Source organism: Sarcophilus harrisii, chromosome 1, assembly GCF_902635505.1.
Source record: "Sarcophilus harrisii chromosome 1, mSarHar1.11, whole genome shotgun sequence".
In the NCBI taxonomy this organism is placed as follows: Eukaryota; Metazoa; Chordata; class Mammalia; order Dasyuromorphia; family Dasyuridae; genus Sarcophilus; species Sarcophilus harrisii.
The window spans coordinates 232,938,626-232,959,087 of NC_045426.1; the positions used below are offsets into that span (position 1 = coordinate 232,938,626).

The window sequence follows — 20,462 nt, forward strand, 5'->3', positions numbered from 1 at the left end:
GGTCCATCAGAACTGGTCATCATATAGTATTGTTGTTGAAGTATATAATGATCCCCTGGTCCTGCTCATTTCACTCAGCATCAGTTGATGTAAGTCTCTCCAGGCCTTTCTGAAATCATCCTGTTGGTCATTTCTTACAGAACAGTAATATTCCATAATATTCATATACCACAATTTATTCAGCCATTCTCCAACTGATGGACATCCATTCAGTTTCCAGTTTTTAGCCACTACAAAAAGGGCTGCCACAAACATTCAGCACCTACCTTTCAAGGTTGTTGGTGTGTGAGGATTAAATGAGATAATATTTTTAAAGTGCTGTATAAATGCTGACTACTATTATTTAAAAGATTCAGCTAAAATAAAATATTATTTTAAAAATAAAAGAGGTAGTTCTGTGGTACAGATTAAATGAAATAATTATAAAGTGCTTAGCACAGTGCCTGACACATAGTAAGTGCTTAATAAATCCCTTCCCTAGCTCACTGTCCATTTGCATTGTTTTCAAATATATACTTACATTTATATGTATTTATGTACACACTGATGAATAAGCTTTCTAGGTTGTCCAATTGTATATCATAGTCTAGAACAAGGCTTCTTAAACTTTTTTCACTTGTGACCCCTTTTCTCCCTAAGAAATTTTTACATAATCCTGAGTGTATATGTCTGTAAAAAAAGGTATAGAGATCAAATATTTACTGGTAATAAATCAGAATTTCGTAACCTCTGCATTCAGATATGAAACTTCATATGGAATTTTTACCCATAATTTAAGAAGCTTTGGTCTAGACATTTTTCATCTACTTTGGTTTGTTACGTTGTTTTTTTAATGTGGATATTTTAGACAATCTTCTGTGGGATTGTGTATCTCATTTAAGAAATTCTGCAAGATAAAAATCAGCAAACATGATGTCATCTACAAACAAGAGAGTCTGGGGAAAAATATCTCTGTCTTCATGTATGTTCAGACTAGACCTGTGATTTCATTGGTGAGGGAACTCTCAAATGAAAAAACACTCTTTACTAATGCAGGTCAGTGCCTTATTTGCAACCTATAGTAATAGAGAGTGGCCTAGAGCACTAAGAAATTAAATGACTAGCCCAGGATCACACAGCCAGTAATTGACAGAGGTGAGACTTGAACTCAGCTCTTCCTGGCTTTGAAGTTTGCTATGCTGCTTCAGGAATGCAAATAAATACAATGTAATTTCAAAAAACAGTGCAGGGATCAGGCAGGCCCTCTGTTACAAGTAGTTGGGCCACAGAAGGAAACTAGGGATTTTACAGAGCAGAAGTAAGGAAGGAATTGCATTCCATACATGGGGCACAGCCTGGGCAAAAGTATTGAGGCAAGAGATGAAATGCCATTCATGAAGACTAGCTAGATAGTATATAAAGGGAAGTGATATGATCTAAGATTGTAGGGATAGATGGGAGAACTACTGTAGAAAATCCTCCATGCCATGATGGGGATTTTGTATTATCTCAAGGACACTAAGTTGCTGCTGTGGAAAGTAGCAAAAAGAGCCAGAGGGGAAGTCAAGAGACATGGGTTCTCACTCCTGCTCTCCCATTATTGATCCATGATTCCAGGCAAATTATAGTACCTCTCCAGGCTTCAACTGTCCTTATCTGAAGATGTATATGTTCTCTCAATTCTTTTATTACATCTAGAATCAATAAAGCCTTAAAAGATTTATAAAGTGCTTTACAAATATTATTTGATCCTCACATGAACCCTAGGAATCAGGTGCTGTTATGATCCCCCTTTTACAGATGAAAAAAAATGAAGCTTACAGAGGGTAAGTGTGTGAGCAACACAGTTTGGTCTCTTAGTTAAAAGCTGATTTTGAATTCAGGTCTTCCTGATTTCAGGTCCAGCGCTGTATCCCTGTGCCTTTAATTTTTAACTCTAAATTCTATGTTTAACCTTTGTCTTTCATATGTCTCAGGAGTAAGGACTGTCTCTAGATACCAAAGACTTACTGACTGACTGGTACCTAGAATGGTGTCTCAGTGGCTTCCAGGTCGACCTTATCTGCTATTACAGTACCTGATACATAGTAGGCATTTAATAAGTGTTCATTGAGTGAGACAGAGAGAGAGGAAGGGAGGGAGGGAGGATTCCTTGTTTGGGATAGGCAGTAAGGAAAAGGCATCTGAGAAATGCTTTCCTAAGATCCTACTTTATCTAAATATTCTTGTGAAGCAGGCGTTTTTATCGTTTTTATCTTGCCCTGGATCTCAAGCTCCATCAGTAACCTCTTTGTTTGGGGCTTCTTCAGCTATCCTACCTTGGTTGTGGCTCTAACCTGTTAGCTCTGTGCTGCCGCCATCCATGTGCTGTTGTGATTCAGAAAGTCCGTGATTGGTTCCTTTTATTTTATCTAGCATAGTGCCCTCTGAGTGGCAGAGATGGACATTGTTTCTGTGGAAAGGAGGCAGAAGGCAGGGGATTGAAGGTGCTCCTTACCCCAACCACCTCCCCTGCATAGAGGCTTAGCAAAAGTGGGCTACTCCCTTTAAGAATGACTTGTCATTCTGTTTCCCATTTCGTTTGCACCAGAAGTTTTGTAACTCCAATAATGAGAGCTCACAAATGTGGTACGATTTGGAAAATTGAATAAAAACTTAATAAATGTCCACATAAATAACCAAATATACTATAAACAGGAGATAAGAATCTTACCCAAATCTAGCCTTTAGTGCCAATCTCAATTCACAGCATTTATATAGGCTTTAAAGTTTATGGAAGCCAAACCACCATGATGGATAGGTAGCAAAAGTATTAAGTCCACTTCTAAATGAGCAAACTGAGGCTCAAAAGATCTAAATTTCTGTCACAGTAAGTGACAAGGCCAGGCCTGGAACTTGCCTCCTCACTGCAGATCAATTTTATTACTCCATTATAAAATTAAAGATTAGAATCATAACTCTATAGTTGGAAAGTCCCTTTAAAGTTATCTCATCTAGGAGAGCTTAAACCGGAGTCCATGAACTCCCAAGGATTCAATGAGTATATTCCAAGTGATCCATAAACTTGATGGAAAAAAAAAATTACATCTTTATTTTCACTACCTTTCACCAAGATTTAGCATTCCTTTCAATTATTTTTTCAAGCAACACATTATTCTAAGATCTTAACCAGACTGTCAAAGGGTCCATGACACAAAAAGGTGGAAAGTCCCTGACCCCTTCGTTTTAAATAAAGGTAAAATGAGATAGTATATGTGAAGTTCTTTGTAAACTTTAAAGTACTTTGTAAATTTGTGCTCTCAATCAAAATCTTGATGATTGTCCTTTATATTCATATAATAGTTAAATACTAACTCATTTAATTCTCTAGACCATCCTGAGGTAGGCAATGAAAAAAAATTTTTTAATTTTCCATTTTATAGATGAGAAAACCGAGGCTCATAGAGATCAAATAACTTGCCCAAAGTCATACAGCTGGTAAATGGTGGTGGCAGGGAACCTGCGGCCAGGCCCGTGTTCACTGTGCTGCTAATACCAAAGGTGAACACTTGTTTTTCCTCTGAGGGGGAAAAAAACCTTAAAATGGTTCCCTAGGTTCACCAACTGTGGTAATTGAGATTCTTGCTCCCAGTCGGATGAGCCAGCTGGGAGCCAGCGGAGGCCAGGAGCCGAGGACAGAACAGGCAGTGGAGGAGGTCTAGTCGGAGTGTCACAGTCTGCACTAGGCAGAGGGCCAGGCTGGGGAGGAGAGACAGGGCCCAAGCAGTGGGAACTCGCGCCTCCTTACAGGGCTGCAATCCCAGGGGAGGCTGAAGGGGAGAGCAGGGTCATAATCATGGGGTGCTGACTGGGACAAAGAGCCCAGAGGGACAAGGCGGATCTCAGCTACAATAAGACTCAAAGGCTGACTTCCCCTGCTTGTTCCTGGCCTGGCTGCCAGAGTCTGGGGTAGTACTGAAGATGCAAGTAGGGGGTGAAACGACTCCAGCACAAAGGTTAGCGGAATTCATCTGTGGGTTAGCCAGGTGCCATGGTGACGGAGGGCCAGAGTTGGAGTCAGGAAGCCTCAACTTCCCGAGTTCAAATCTGGATTCAGACACTCACCAACTGTGTGACCCGGGCAAGTCACTTAACCTTGTCTGCCTCAGTTTCTTTATCTGTAAAAATGAGTTGGAGAAGACAACAGCAAACCACTCCAGTATTTTTGCCAAGAAAACCCCAAATGGGGTCAAGAGTAAGACATGACTGAAACCATTGAACAGCACAAGCAGGAAGCCAATCAGATTGTTAGCTCTCTTAAATCTCTGGGTCAGTAGGATGTTTATACAAATTATTGAGCACTTTTATGTTCCTGAGAGTAGTGTAATATAATGAATACAGTGCTAGGATAACATCAAGAAGACTCTTCTGACTCTTATGTGACCATAGGCAAGTCACATAACCTTGGAACCTGAGCCAGTTCTCCAAGACATGGAGTTTTATAATCTAATGTCATGGCTGGAGGCAGAACCCATTTCCTTACCCTACTTATCACAGCCCTATACATACTGAGCCAGTCTCCCAGCTCATGGGGTAAAAGTTAGGTCCTTATATTCTGTTGTGCTTTTGACTTTGTTCCAAAATTCACTTTTCTGTCCAGGGCAGAAAAAAAGACTCATAATTCTTTGTGCAATCATGTCTCAAAAACAGTGAGTGATATGTTTTTTTCTTTAAACTTTCCCAAACGAGTCATCTTTGGGGTCAGACCAAGTCAGATGACTTTGCTCTAGAAAAAGCATTTTCTCCTCTCAAATGGTGAGGCAATTGAAAACTAATTGGGGGGAGGGTGGAATGTTCTGCAAGAAAGTCTGGTAGCATGCACTTCAACTCGGTTCAAGGTAAAACTTAAGGGGTGAGAAAGAAGGGAATATCCCTTTAGTTCTTGGCTGGAGAAACCAGCCCACAGCACACAAATCATTCTAAACCAGAAACAGTCAGCCACTGTAGAAAACGAATGTCATTTAAAATGGGAGCGATGTATGCCTGTGTTGTTTTTAGAGCGAGTGAGATTCCTCTACCTCCTTTCCCACTTAAAGACAAACTTCATGGCTGTTTCAGAGAAAGGAAAAACCGAACAGTTGTTCATCACAGCAAAGAACCAACAAACCAAGTGTCAATATTTTCTCTTTCTACCAAAACATGGACAGATCACCCTGACCTGACCTTCCAGAAAGGAATGGTCATCTTCCCCCAAAGGATCATCATTAGTTTGGCACTTGTGCTCCTTCTGAGGATATTTTTAGGGGGCTGATAAGGAGAGGTTCATGTGTGTTTCCATTTAAGCCTCATGTGGAGTGAGGGGCTTGCTTAATGGCAGTAAAGCTAGAAAAGAAAGACAGAAATTAACAGTTGGGACTGTTGCTTGAATCTCCCTTCTTAGTGGAAAAGAAAACAAAACTAAAGCGGGTTGTCCAGATCCTAAATGAGGTGTGTAATTCTCCTTGTAAATGAGTATATTGTATGTACCATCATTCATAATTCTGTTTTTTCTCTTCTTCCTCTGAGAAAAAAATCCCTTAAAGATTTTTAAAACAGTAACTCACTAATGATTATTTTGTGTCTTCAGGCAAGTCTTTCTACCCTGTCTTAGTTTCCACCCTGTCAAAAGAATAGATTGGATTTTTCTTCATTTCTTTCAGTAGCATTGGATTCTCCATGATCCCATTTGAGGTTTTCTTGGCAAAGATATTTAAGTAGTTTACTGTTCTCTTCTCCAGCTTACTTTACACATGAGACAACTGAGGCAAACAGGGTTAAGTGACTTGCTCAGCTTCACAGCTAGTAAGTGTCTGAGACTGGATTTGAACTTAAGAAGATGTCTTCCTGATTGGAAATTTTTATCTACTGTACTGCCTAGCTAGCCCTGAAATTGGACTGGAGGATCTATCAAAATTTCTTCAGCTCTGACATTCTAGGATTCCATGCTTTGATAAGTCATTAAGATTCTAGAAAGAATGAAGAAATATTCACATTCTAAAGGCATATGATATAGGAGGATAGAGTCTAGGGGCCTCCAGGAGTTTACAGTCTAGGGAAGAGAAAATAGGATTTACACATATGAGAAACTACCTGTAAAACAAAGAAATATATGTTAAATGCTGAATGAACCAGTTTAAAAATTCCACTCCAGGCCTTGGGCCTAGCTAAAGAGCTTCTCTGGAACACAAGTTCTTCCTCCAGGAAGCTTCACTTTTGGCGTTAGGGCTTTTACTTTTTACTTCTCCCACCCCCTTTCATTAAAACACTTTCATTTTTCACTATTCTTTTCCCCCCTTTAAAAAAATTTCTTCTTACTTGTATTTATATTCTTTGTTTTTGCATCTTCTTAATTTCCAAATAAATTCTCCCTTCCCTACTCCATTTGTGATCTCTTGTAAAAAATATTTTCACAAGCAGCTCAGCAGAACCAATCAATATATCAACTGTGTCTGACAGCATATATAATATTCCACATTGGATTGTATGCATGTGTGCATAGTTCCCCATCTCTTCAAAGAAGGAAAGAAGATTTTTTTATTTTATTTTTATTCAGAACTTTAAAAACACTAAATGAACATTTTCATATATATTATACATTAAATTTCAAATCTCCTTTATGTAGAATTTGCTTCTTTTAAGGCTTATAATAAATGTAGCATATGACTTTCAAAACTATCCTCCTCATCTTTAATTCCTTCTGACCTGTCTTCTGTTCTTTTCTCTTTATGGAAGGAGGTCCCTATCCTTAACTATTTTCTCCCTCCTACCTTCTCACCTCCCAAATGAAAAACAAAAACCTCATAAAAATAATTATAGTAAGGCAAAACAAATTCCTACATGGGACTTATCCAAAAATGTAGGTCACATTCTGCATCTTGAATCTTTTACCTCATTGTCAGGAAGCAGGTAGCATGCTTTATCATCTATCTTCTGGAGTTAATGATCTGTCAGGTCTTCATATCTTTCGAAAATTGGTTTTCCTTACCTTATAATTATTACTATGGTGAAAGTTGTTCTGCTGATTCTTCTCACTTCATCCTATATCAATTCATGGATGTCTTCTCTAGAAACATCTTTTTTGTCATTTCTTGAATTGCAATAACATGCCATCGCATGGATATACCATAATTTGTTCAGCTAGGCTCCAGTTGATAGGTACACTGCTGGTCTCCAATTGTTTGCCACTATGAAAAGAGCTACTATAAATATTTTTTTAACCTATGGGTCCTTTTCTTCTTTCTTTGATCTATTTAGGGTATAGGCCTAGTAGTGGTATTGCTGGGTCATCCAAGGGTAGTCACCTTTTAATGACTTTTGAGGCAAAGCTCCAAATTGCTTTTCAGAATGGCTGGACAGATTCATAGCTTCACCAGTAGTGGATCATATTTTCCCCCAACTCCTCCAACAATTGCTATCTTACTTTTTTGTATTCTTTGCTTTGTGGTAGTCATAGTAGATTTTTTCCTAGTTCTTCATATTTCACTTTATATCAGTTCATATGAGTCTGTCCTGCTTCTCTGGATTCTCTATATTCATTGTTTCTCAAAAGAGAAGTAACATTATATTAATAAATCACAATTTGTTAACCATCTTCCAATGGATGTATTTTGTTTCCAGTTCTTTGGTACTACAAAAAGTGCTACAATAAACATTTCAGTTTAAATGGAACTTTTCTGTGTTTGACCTACTTAGAACTGTAAATTCTAATAGCTAGTGTCTCTGTATCAAAGGATACGGACATTTTAGTCATTTTTTAAAGTATAATTCCAAATTATTTTCCAGAATGACTGGATTAAATTACAGCTACATCAGCAGTGTGTCTATCTTTTCAAAGCCCTTCCAATTTTGACTCTTCATATTTTGTCACCTTTGTCAATTTGCTGGCTGTAAGGAGAAACCTGCATTATTTTGATTTGTGCTTCTCTTGTTAGTAATGATTTGGAACAATCTTTCATATGTTGTAAATAATTTGCAATTCTTTTGAGTTCACATTCTTTGAACACATCTTTGGGAGAATGTCTTTTAACAATTGTTTTAATTCCTTACATTGCTGAAATAACAAAATTATATATTTTTCCTCTTTTATTTTTTATTAAATCTTTTTATTTTCAAAATATATGCACAGACAATTTTTCAACACTGATCCTTGCTTAGCCTTGTGTTCTACATTTTTCCCTCCTTCCCCCCATGCCCTCCCCTAGATGGCAAGTAATCCAATATATGTTATACATGAATAACAAAATTATAGAATATGATTGCTGCAAAGATTTTTTTCCTGTCCAATAGTTTTCATTCTCATTTTACCTGCATTGGTTTTGTTTTTGCAGAATCTTTTCGATTTCGTGTAATAAAAATTATCTATCTTTAGTATTGACCTATTCTATATGTATTCTTCCCTTAGACATGGTTTGTAAACCTTTTACCTTTTTCTAAACTTGCCTGATTCCTGTACTCCTGTTTGAAGCAACATGCCTGCTGGATTTCTCTAGCTCTTAAACTGGATAGGATTCATGTTCAGAGAACTCCAACACCCAAACCTTAACCTGACCCTCTTCTGATGGGCATCTCATCTGAATGCCTAGTTGTAGCTAATAATAATAATAATGGCTATCATCTATATAGTGACTAGTATGTACCAGGCAAGTACTTTACAAGTGTTATCTCATTTTATCCTCACAACAACCATAGAAAGGAGGTGTTAGTATTATCCCCATTTTGTAGTTGAAGCTGTGGCAGATGGAATTTAAGGACTTGCCCAACAGCACCCATTTACTACTGGTCTGAAGCAGGAATTTGAACTTTCCTCTTCCAGACTCCAGACCTAGTGTTTAATCCATTGTGACACCTTGTTGTCTGGTTGTAAGTACCTACTTCCCTCTTTTTCTTCTATCTTCTGCCTCCACAAATTCCAGACTACAATAGTCTTTCCTATGACTTATAAAATAAATGAGAATTACCCAAAAATGATAAAAAGGAATGGGGGTTTTTAGTGTATAAGTAAAAGAAATTTCCCATACTAGATATTCCTAAACTTGTGCCCAAAAGTAGACTATCTACCTAAAGCTCCTTGGACCTACCTTGGCCCAGCATGATGCTTACCTGGCCATCCATCTTCCTTCTGACCCATGATGAAAATGGTACCCCCCACTCCAACACTAACTTTGTAATTCAGCCACTAGGTTTTTGAGTTCATTGTTATAGCTTTCCAATCCCATTTTTAGCCAAGCAGGAAACCTAAGGTAGGTTCCACCCATATTACTACACAATCACTTCACTAACTTCTCTTTCCCTACCCCATTCCTTGCCAGTGAAGGGGAAACAATCCACATAACTTGTAGAGACATGATTGCTAGAATGGTAATATATCTTAATATATCAATGGTAATATAGTTTAATTTTTTGTTGTTTTCCAAAAGCAAGTAGTGTGTTTCCACTTTTCTTTAGGACTTAGGGTTTTTCAGTTTAGTTGATTAGAATTCTAAAATTTTCAAAGTACTTTGTCTTTGTAATGTTATTGTCATTGTATAAATTGTCTTCCTAGTTCTGCTTACTTCACTCCACATCAGTTCATAAAGGTCTTCCCATTGTGCTCTTAAATTGTCCATTTCATCATATCTTACAACACAATATTATATTATATTCATAGCCTATGATTTGTTTGGCTTTCCCAATAGGATAGCATCTTAGTTGAAAAATTGTAATTTTCCACCAACTTGCAGAATATAATACCCTCACAAAATTCACACACACACAAAAAAATATTTTCTTACATATAGCACAGACAATAAGTTACAGGAAGAGACCACAGGAAGAGAAATGATAGGGAAAACTCTATGGAGGAAGTAGTACTTGAGCTGGTCCTTGAATGATAGATAAAATCTTGATAGGTGGAAAGGAAAGAGAACATTCTGTAAACTTAGACTCGGCATATCATAATTAGAAGAGACCATAACAATCATCCACTCCAGAATTCCTTAACATTTTTTGTGGTATGAATTTCTTTGACAGTCTAGCAAAACCAATAGGTCCTTTCCCAAATGGCATTTTTAAATGTATAAAATAAAACAAAGAAGAAACTATTTATGTTGAAATATAATTGTAAAAACAAACAAACAACAACCCAGCTTGAAATACAATTGTAAAGTTATTTTCTAAAAGCAAATTCACAAATCCCAGGTTAAGAATCCCCACTTCTTGTTCAGTCATTTTATAAATGTGGAAACTGAGACCCAAAAACTGAGGTGGAAGTTGCCTTATTTTAAAGTGAAGTTGAACCAAATGATTGCTAAGGTTGCTGACAGTTCCAAATCCTGTGATGTCATGGTCCTGTCCATGGCCTGAGAAATTTCACAGGGAAAGGGCAAAGACAAGACATGTTTAATTTGGCTGTAGTCCAGGGTTGGTGTAAGAAACAGTCAGGACTAGGAGTAGGCAAAGTGGACAGCCATGTAGGGCAATATGTAGGGGGATTTGAAAAATATCACTTTTTATAAATGGACATTTTTTTTAAACAACAAAAAATTCTATTCATTATGGTGCTTATTTATTTTGTGGTGAGTCCAAGCGTGTATTACAAGAAAGATTCAAAACCTCTTGTGTACAGTAACTTATCATGACTGCGATGGAACAATGAAGGAAAACAGACCTTGTGGGGAATCTTCTTCATCTTTCAGTGGAGGGTACAGGCAAAAAGGTACAGCAATGTTTTGTAGTAGATGAATGTTTTATGCAGACTTTTAGCAGAAGGTGAAGATAGAAAGGCATACTTAGAACAGTAATGTAAGGACAATTATAAGGAAAGACAGAGGATGTCTGAGAAAAGCAGTGACCAATTTAGACTCCAGAGGTGAAATGGAGCTCCTTTTTCTTGGCAAAGAGCTTGTGCACTATAACTGTGAAATGAGGCCTACGTTGTCCTATGTGGCCCAAGTGTTGGTATGCTGTGCTCAGTTGTAATTCCTGGTTGGGGGAGAAAGGGAGGGAGGCGTGCTTCATTATTGGAAAGGGCAAGTAATATAAGAATGAAAAGCCATCAGTAAAACCTTAAAAAAAAGAAAAGAAAAGAAAAGTCTGGGGCTTGCTTATGGAAGGCCTTGAACATCAAGCTAAGATTCATCTGTAGATGTGCGAGCAATACTATATATGGTAGATGGGGTGCAAGGAGGGAGCTGCAAGGTTTTCTTTAGGAGGAGAGTCTAAGGGAAGGATTTTTCACTGAAAGGCACAGGGAGATAACAAAGCAGCCTTCTACTTGAAACTCTAAGAAGCCAATCAGATCTGGAACAAAGGAGCAAGTGTTATCAGATGGTTAGAGAAGGAGGCCTCTGAGTTAGGCTTACTCTTCTTTCTTTACTCCTTTCCACCCCCACTCCCTCCTGCCCTTCTTGTGTCTGAGTGGCTCAATCGGTAGGAGTGATGCCATTTACCCCAGGAGGCTCTCACTGTCCCGTGTGGGTAAAGGGCTTTGAGGTATCTTCAATAAAAGGTAGACCCAATTCTAATAAATCAGCTGAGTGGGTGGTTATCTATATGTTGGAATTTGAGCAATCAAAAGTCTTAATCCCCATCCCCTCCCATAATTTCATATTGCCTGAAATGTTAACACCATAAGTTCATTTATTTTTTAAGTATTTCTCCCCCTACTCTTTTTTAAAATACAAATATGTCTAAGAAGAAATAGAGGAGAAAAAAATAATGAAAAATTTTAAATTCCTATCTTTTAAAACTTTTATAGCTTACAAGGCATTTTTCTCAGCACAGTCCTGGTGAAGGGAAAGGTGCAAATATTATACCCATTTTATAGAGAAGGAAAATCGAGACAGAGCAATGGAGTGATTTCTTTTCCCCCAAGGTCATAAAACTGTGAGCTTTAATACTGGGATGTGAAACCAGGTCTTCTACCAGCTAAGATTCAGTGATTTTATGGACTAATATCTTCACGGGATGTTTTATCAGGTTCATTTTCCTACCAGGAAAGTGGAGGTAACATGACAGGAAAGGGGGGCGGGGAACCAAAATGGAGAGGAAAGAGCCAGGGGAAGTACAGCATGGGAAAGACAAATGTACAGAATGTCAAATCCTTCGACTTCCATCTGCTTTAATACTTAAGTGACCTCCTGCCTAAAGAGTCCAGATTAGAATTCAAGTCCTCTGACTTTGAAGGCTGACGTTCCTTTCACACTATACCTCGTTGAAGACTTCATCACCTAGTTCTGAGATATGTCTCTGGCAAAGATTTTCTAAAGAAATCTTAATCTTGAGCCCTCATGTAAGAATATTCAGTAATAGTAGTTCTTAGGACAACGTAGACTCCATATATTGCAGCAATATCATCCCAGAAGGATGGGTAAGAAGATGTGTTCTCTCTCCCTCTTTTCCTCCCCCACTTCTTCCTCCCTCTTTCTGCCCTCCACAATGTCTTTTCCCATCTCTCCCTACCCCACTCCCACCTCCTCTCCAATCAAGGCTGAACAGTCAGTGTCTTTTTCCTTGGTCACTGTTGCCAGCTATTCAAGGCCTGAAGGGTTTCTTGAGACAAGCAGACAAACAGGTGCTGCTGTACAGAATCCTATCAGCACACTAATCTGCAGTGTAGAAAACAGCTCCCCCAATCTGTATTCCTCATGCATCCTTGTGTGCCAGGGGCAGCTCCAAGCACCCTGAGTGCCAAGCTTCTCACCTCTCTCTGCTGCAATCCTTGAGCCTGAGTGAGATGAATGAAGGATAGAATCACCAGCTTTTCATTCCACATGGCCTTTGGCACCCAGGACAAGGGCTCCAGATGGACTAGGGTAAGTGGAAGAGGATGGTAAGATGGGGAGTCTTTGCTCCTCTGAGCCTGGGAGGGACAACACGTAAGACTTTAGCAGCACTTTAGGTAGCTTGGAATCCAGAGTGGGATCTGTTCCCTTCTCCCCAATTATCTCAACAATCATTTTAGCTCTCCTACAACTTGTGAGGATGGTTAAGCTTTGGAGTGGGGCCTAGGTCAGAAAGTTCAGGTTTGCTTCTCATTCCATAAGGTGGGAGGGAAGGGGAAGGGAGGATAGAGAAGGCGGGACAAAAGTAAAGGTCCGGGGAGACCCGTGTACCCCTAAAATCCTCCTCATCTCTTAAACTGGTCTCCGGTTCCTTAGATCTGGAGGAGAGGGAGCATCTTTCATTAGTACAGCTTTGCAGCTAAGCTCCTCTCCCCCTTCTCCCCCACATCGATGGCATTAGTCACACCCTGTAATGAGAGTATGGCTATCACACCATCCCAAGATGTCCATGTTTGTTAGTGTGGCTTGTTTTTATTGGTGGTGGTGTTGGCCATGATGTTTCTGTTTTGGTGAATGAAGAATAAAGCAGAAAAGGAGAATGGGGTGACAGTGTCCCCCCCAGGCTTAGTTGCGCCAGACCCCTAGCATTTGTCTGCTTTTCCCCTTGGCTAGAGTAGCAGCCGGTTTCCAGGAAGGTTCTGGGCTTTCCACCCCCACCCCCACTTTTACACTAAGCTAGGTTGGTATGTCACAGGACGTGAGTGAGTCAAGTGACTTTGCTCTTGCAGCAGAGCTAAGTATTTAGGGGTACAGACCATCTCTGTCTGAATTTAGAGACAAGGATAGAGCGGAATTGGGGAAGGGGAGTTGAGCAGAAAGAGGGAAATGGAAGAGGGGGTGAGGAAAGAGGGAGGGAGGGGATGGGGCTGGAGAATGAGAAAAATCAGGAGCTGAGAGATACAGAAGGGCCGCGAGCTGGAGGAAAGGGGATAGATAAGCTGAGGTCGGGGCGGGGTGTGTGTGTGTGTGTAGGGTGATGTTGAGGAAATGGAGCTGGAGTTGTGAGAATCAGGGAACAAACTCCGGAGAGGAGAGAGGGGCTCCCAGGCAGATTCCAAGAGGCACCTGGTTTCTCGTTGGCAGCTTGGAAAGCGAGGACCTTTGTCCTTTTGACCCATGACCTCGCTGAGGGTTAAACTTTGTGTGTCGGGGGCCAGGAGGGAGGGGGAGCGGGAGCTTGAGAAAAATCAGGAACTCAAAAGGACGACGAGGGGGATGGGAGGGAGAGCGCGGGGACGGCACAACACGCAGGCCATTTCTCCGGCGCATCAGCCCAGAGCCCGAAATCCAGTCTCTGCTCTGCTCCCGAAAAGGGCAGGAGAGGGAGGAGAGAGCCCCACCGCCGCGTCTGCGAGATCCTCTCAGAAGGGAGGCGGGGGGAGCGAGGAAGAAAGCGGATCTTGTCTCCGCGTTCCCGCCCCCCCGCTCCTCTCCTCAGACCACACGGTCTCAGTATTTCGCAGAAAGAAGCGCTTGTTGGTAATGGTTTCTTCCCAGCCAGTGATTTGTCTGTGAGATTCCCGAGCCCGGGAGGAGGGAGGAGGGTGCCGCACAAAAGCCCCGGGAGCTGTAGAGCGAGGTGAGGAGCGCCGCGTCCTCAGATCTGGAGCAGGCGACCGTGCGCGCCGCAGGGAAGCAGAGAAGGGGGGCAGGTTAAAAATAAGCTCCCTGGCTGGGAAGTTCTCGCCGCGCGCGCTGCCAGAGCAGGGAGCGCCGGGGGAGGCGGGCCGAGCGGGGTTTCCCGTCTCTCCTCCCGGGGATGAAGCGCGGCATTATGCATGAGTGTGGATGGCATATGTGATGTGTGCGCGCATATCCGTGCGCTTGGGCGCCGCGCCGCGTGCACACGCCTCGCCCGCCTTCGCCGGACCTGGAGGCGGAACGCTCCCGGGGGCCTCCCGCCGAAGCCCCCCCCCCCCGGCGGAGCGCCCCGGGCCGCCGCCGCCGCCGCCGCCCGCTCCTGCGCCGGCCCCGGCCCCTCGGCGGCAAGGGAAGAGATCCATTATTTACGATCTTTAATAGGCTGGGGGCAGGCACAGCGGAGGGAGGCAGGGCTCAGCGGGAACCGAGGCATTAGCAATTCGGGCTGGGGGGGGCATCCACAGCTATTGTCGGGGGGCGGGGCGGGGGGATGGGGAGGGCTCGGGAGGCGGAGCCCGTCCGGGGGCGGGGCAGGAGGCTTCAGGAGGCGGAGGCGGAGAAGCCTCCGCGGTGTTCTCAGCCAGCAGCTCCCGGCGCGCTGGAGGCACCGAGCGCGGGGCCCCGCTCCTTCCAAGTGCGCGCAATATACGGACTCGGGGGCTTTAATCGGGAGGGATCTCACAGGCTCTCGGATATGGTACCTCCTTTTCGGTGGGAAGGGGAGAAAGCAGGAGGTGGGGACGGGGGAAACGGCGCCCCAAGCTGGCGGGGGAGAAGGGAGTGGCGGATTCGCTTACTCGATTATTACTGTTCATCCCCAGCCATCATTTTCATCCTCAGCAGTGACATTGTCCCGGGGACTGGCGCGGGCTGCGTGGGAAAACCGCGGTGCCTCGGCTTTCTGCACACTTGGGTCTGGGAGTCCGGCTGAGGGGGGCTGGGAGTTGAGGGGAAGGGGTGGCAACCAGCCGCTTGGAGGTCCCCGCCCCGTCCCCACCCCTCTTCTTCCCATCCGCGGCACAGCCCAGCCTCATTTATCATCATCTGTGGTCAAGTGAAGTGTGCAAGGAACAGCTGCCTCACTCGGCTGACTTCCGAGGGAGGGTGCCGCGGGGAATCAGAGAGATGAATGATGAGGGCTGGGGGAGCGGCTGGGGGAGGGAGGGGAGGAGCCTATACCCAGCCCTCCGGGGTCCCCCGGGGAGGGGGGAGGGGAGCGCCCGGGGCCGCCCTTGCTGCTTCTCCCCGGGTCTCTGATTAGCAGCGATGTGAAGGGACGCAGCCTCGCGAGTAAAGGAAGAAGGGGGGAGGGGGAGAGGGCCTCTGGGGAAGCGTGCCACCGCCACCCCCTCTCCGCGGCTTCCTCCCCCCGGGCGGGCGGGCTGGTTGCGGAGCCGGTGAGGTCGGGGTGACCTTGCTCGGGTCATCGGGCCGGGCTGCGGGAGGAGAAACGGCTCTTTTGTTGCATTCCGTCCTCCTCCACACCGTCCAAACCGGGACTGGTGCATAGGAAAGAAAATAAGCCGGGGGAATGAGGAGGAGGTAGGACGATGGGCGTATAAATAAAAAGGTGACATCTTATCTGCCCTCAAAGGATGACTCCACTGCGCCTCAGTTTCCTCATTTGTAAATGTGGGTTGAACTACACCATCTCTAAGGTCCCTTTCAGCTCTTCTAAATGCATGATTCTACCAGTCTGGCTGATTTTCCTCTCAGCAATTCGAGGCTCATCTCTTTGCTTTTGTCTAACACGGATAAAACATCTGTTGCAAGGGAGCAATGTTTCTGCAAACAGCATCTCCTTCCCACATTATCCATTCTCCCCTCTCTCTCCCTACACAGTCGTCCCCCTCTCCTCTCCCCCCTTCCAGTTTGGCAAGAGCCGGGACTGGGAAACTTCATGGTGCTGTTTTAACCCTCTAGATGCTGGAATAATAGACCTGACACAATCCCTTTCTTCTCTACTCCCTACCTACTACCACCTCCTGTCAAAGAGCATCCTGGCTACTTTTACTAAGCGTTCTAGGCGGCTCTCTATCACTCCATCTCCAACCAGAGTTCTTTGGGGATTCCTAACCTCCATGCAAGAACTAGTGGAGGCTATTTGTCCTATGTCCCCGCAGTTTAGGGAAAGGGTTAAGCGTTGAGTCGCAACCCTAATTATCAGAATTGGGGTTCAGCTTTAATTACCATAAGCAGAGGATGAATTTGCAATTAACAAAGTCATACTGCCAACTGAAAAAAAACTTCCCATCTTTTACATTTAGCAAAATATTCTACCAGCTGACTTGGGCTAAGCACTTTCTCTCTCTCTCTCTCTCTCTCTCTCTCTCTCTCTCTCCCCTCCTCCCACCTCTCCCCACTGCCTCGTTCCCTCACTCTCCCTCATTCTCTTTCTCTCTCACCCCCCTTAATAATAAAATTATACCAAGCAGTTTGTGGTGTGGCTCTGGGCCAGAAAACATTTCTTTAAACTCTGCTGGCTCACAATTAGGCAGCATGCGGGTTTGACACACTGGCGGGACTGACAGGCTGCTTCCTTCCCCTGGGGTTGTGGGGGAGGAAGAAGGAGGGAGGGATTGTGGAACTCTCTTCCTTCCCAATCCCTCCAATCTCCAGATTCAGAAACTTCAAAAGCCAAGAATAGTGACCTCTTGTTTTCCCCATTGCAAAAGGAGATGGGTCCCCCTTGGGAAATCAGGACCTGGATAAAGACTGGGTGTCCAAATAGGAGAGAGAAATAGATAGGGGATGTATGATCCCTGCCCAGACTATGAATGTGTTTCTTCAGAAAAGAATGTCAATCCAAGAGGGAATCCCTACCTATGAAGTTGATCTTTTTTTGTTTGTTTCCCCTACTGGTAACCTTCAATTTATTTAAGTGGAAATCCTTACTTCAGCTCGGAGGTTGCAAACAGTCTCTAGATACCATACAATCCCTTTTTCTCCCTACAATGAGGGGCGAGCAGTCCTTTTTGGATTTCAGAGTCTGTCCGTAAATGAAACAACGATTTGGACCAATAACCTTCAGAAGGCAATACTGGGAGAGGCCTGGAGTAGCCCTGGCCAAGAATAGGGAGATGAATGGTGAAACACAGCCAGTTCTCATATACTAGCAATGCATATATTAGAGTTGAGTTTGCAGTAACTTCTGTATCTGATACTGTAAGAAGAGTGGTCATCTGGGGATTAGGTGAAAGAATGAAGTAATAAAGACCATAGCAAAGGACTGAGAGAAGATTATGAAAATTGGCAGGGAAAAAAGGGAAGCAGTGTATGATAACTGCAAAGAAGAGCATGAAAGAAACCTCAGGACACTGATATAATTATTATTGAAACAGTGCAGTTTGAGGGCCCAGGAAAGGTCCTTCCGTGTATCTTGGGGTCCATGGTAAAAATGTCTCTGAAAATAGTTGGTTGCAAGGGCCCTCTACAAAGCATTGTTTGAGAGCCTGGAATATAACTTTAGCCTCTGCTCAAGGAGTCCATGGTCGACTTCTGGATGACCCCAAAGAAACCATTTGTGAAAAGGTCATATCTATCTCAGGAAGCACAAAATACCTATTAGCCTAAAATTATGTTCACCATCTTCCCTAGACCTCTGATGAATTGATTTTTATTTTCATAAGTCAGATTATTTTTTTCTTCTCCACCTAAATTACAAAATCAACAGTCACTTGTCCAAATCATCTTACAAGTGACTGCTTTCTTCTCTTGTTCAAAGGCATTACCTTCATGGGGAAAAAACACATTGACTTCTTCCTCAGGTTTGCATCTTTTAGTCTTTTTTAGTCTTGCTTCCTTTCAAGATTTTCCCTCATATTCATCCCTTTTTTCTGTTCCCATGACTAACATCCTAGTCCAGGCCCTCATCACCTCATGCCTAAAGTATTGCAGCAGCTTTCTCAGTCATCTGCCTGCTTCTAAGCTTTCCCACTCCCTCATCTCCCAGCAGAGCTAGTTTATAACTTGGTTTCTTGGAAAGGACCTGCTTGGTATGATGCTGAAAGGATAAGGTCCAAAATCCCAAGCCAGGAACTCAAAGACCTCTACAGTCTGGAACCATCCTTCCCATCAGATCTTATATCAAACAACTCTCCAGCCAGAAGCCTCCCCCAAATCAGACTGTTCTCTTCCCTGTTTTCTGCATTACAGATCCTTCATCCCTTGACTATGTACCTTTGCTAATTCTGTTGCCCTTTCTTGGAATGTCCCCAAACCTTGTCCTCTAACCAGCCAAATCTTAACCTGTCCTTTAACGCCCAGCTCACCTTATACCTTCTCCAATCACTTCAGCCTTTCCCAGCTTTCCGACATGAATGGAATGTTCCCTTATTTGGATTCCTGTAGCACTGACTCTACATTTTGGCTTTGTTCTATTACTGGTCTGTTTTATGTGTCCATTTTATTTCACCAACTATATTGTAGGCTGCTGTAGAGCAAGAACTATACCACTCCTTTTCTCTTCAGTATTCAGTATCCTGTTCAGTGTAAGCACCAAAGAGAGGGAGGAAAGGAAGGAAGGAAGGAAAGAAGGGAGGAAAGGAAAGAAAAAAAGAAGAGAGGGAGGAAAAGAAAGAGGGAAAGACGGGAGGGAGGGGAAAAAAGGAAGAAAAAGAGGGAAAGTCAGAGGGAAGGAGGAAGGGAAGGTACCATCAGACTATGACCAGTACCCCTTACTAATCTAAGCAGCTAGGTGGTATAGTAGATAGAGCCCCAGGCCTGGCATCAGGAAGACCAGAAATCAAATCTGGCCTCAGATACTTATACTAGATTTATGACCTTGAGCAAGTCACTTAGTCTCTTATTTGCCTCAGTTTCCTCATTTGTAAAATAGGGATAATAGCACCTATATCCCAAAATTGTTGTGAAGATCAAATGAGATAATTGTCAAGCTCTTAACACAGTGCCCAGGATTTAGTAGCTACTATATAGATATTAGCTATTATTATTATTATCACATACTCTGACCCTAAGAATATTACTTCAAATTCACTGAGAGATTATAAGGGACTAATATAATGGGGGAAGTCAGTTTAAGGGATTCCTTCCCATGCTCCCCAATCTGTTCGTGGATCTTTGGAACCCACTGAATAGGCTTTTTCTTAGATGTAATGGAAAAGGATTTAATTTAACCGTGTTGTGTGTGTGTGGCTTTTTTACATAGGCTGATAGTTAATTGAGACCAAGATGAATCCTTTCAGATTGTTTTGTTTCTGGCTGGTAAAACAATATTCAACAGTGGTCAACCTGTCTTATCCAATCAGCAGATCTCCTTATGGTCTAGCCAACAACCAACGTCTCTCACTAGGATCATCTTTGATGATCTTCTCCCTCTTCCCCAACTTCAGTCCTGAGAGATTGACTACTTCACTTCTACTTGAATTCCAGTTGGGTAAATATAGGCCAGGATGAAATCCTTCTGTGTTTCCAAGGTTGTTTCTCAGGTTTTGCATGAGAAGGGGTGAAAATGGGAGGAGCACTTGAAAATGTTCATACTTGGAATTTCTGTTTTTAATGGTCACCATTGCATTTTCAAGATTGAAATGAATATGAATGTGAAGGAAGTAGGAAAGTTAAAATTTTCTCTCTCCCTCCCTCTTTCTCTCTCTCTCTCTCTCTCTCTCTCTCTCTCTCTCTCTCTCTCTCTCTCTTTCTGTCTCTCTGTCTCTCTCTCTCCCTCTCTCCTCTTTCTCCTTCTGTTTATCTTTGTCTCTATTTCCCCCTTCCCTCCCCCCTCCCTTCTCTCTCCCCTCCCTTTTTTTCTCTTTCCTCCTCTCTTCTCTCTTCCCTTCTTTCCTCTCTACCCTTTTCTCTTTTCCTCTCCTCCCTTCTTCTCTCCTCTCCTCCCCTTTCCTCTGCCCTCCCCTCCCCTCTCCTCTCTCTTTCTTTCCGTGCCATTGTTTCAGCCTGGCTGGCTGCAAACTCACTAAGACAGCAGCAGCATATCGATTTCCATTATGACGGCTATCTCCAAGGCTAGAAACTTCTCTAGGCCATTTT

The 20,462-nt window shown here is 42.9% G+C and overlaps 1 protein-coding gene across 10 annotated transcripts in view; it reads left to right on the top strand.

Annotated features, from left to right (window-relative positions):
- RAI1 (retinoic acid induced 1) overlaps positions 1 to 20,462 on the top strand; it is a 299,466-nt gene that overhangs the window by 246,835 nt on the left and 32,169 nt on the right. Inside the window, exon 1 of one of the 10 annotated variants that reach the window (XM_031938433.1) lies at positions 15,004 to 15,156. The exons of the other annotated variants lie outside the window; for them this stretch is intronic. The gene's annotated coding sequence lies outside the window, so the exon portion shown is untranslated. Of the gene's footprint in view, positions 1 to 15,003; positions 15,157 to 20,462 lie in introns of those variants that run through there. 10 annotated transcript variants of the gene reach the window in all.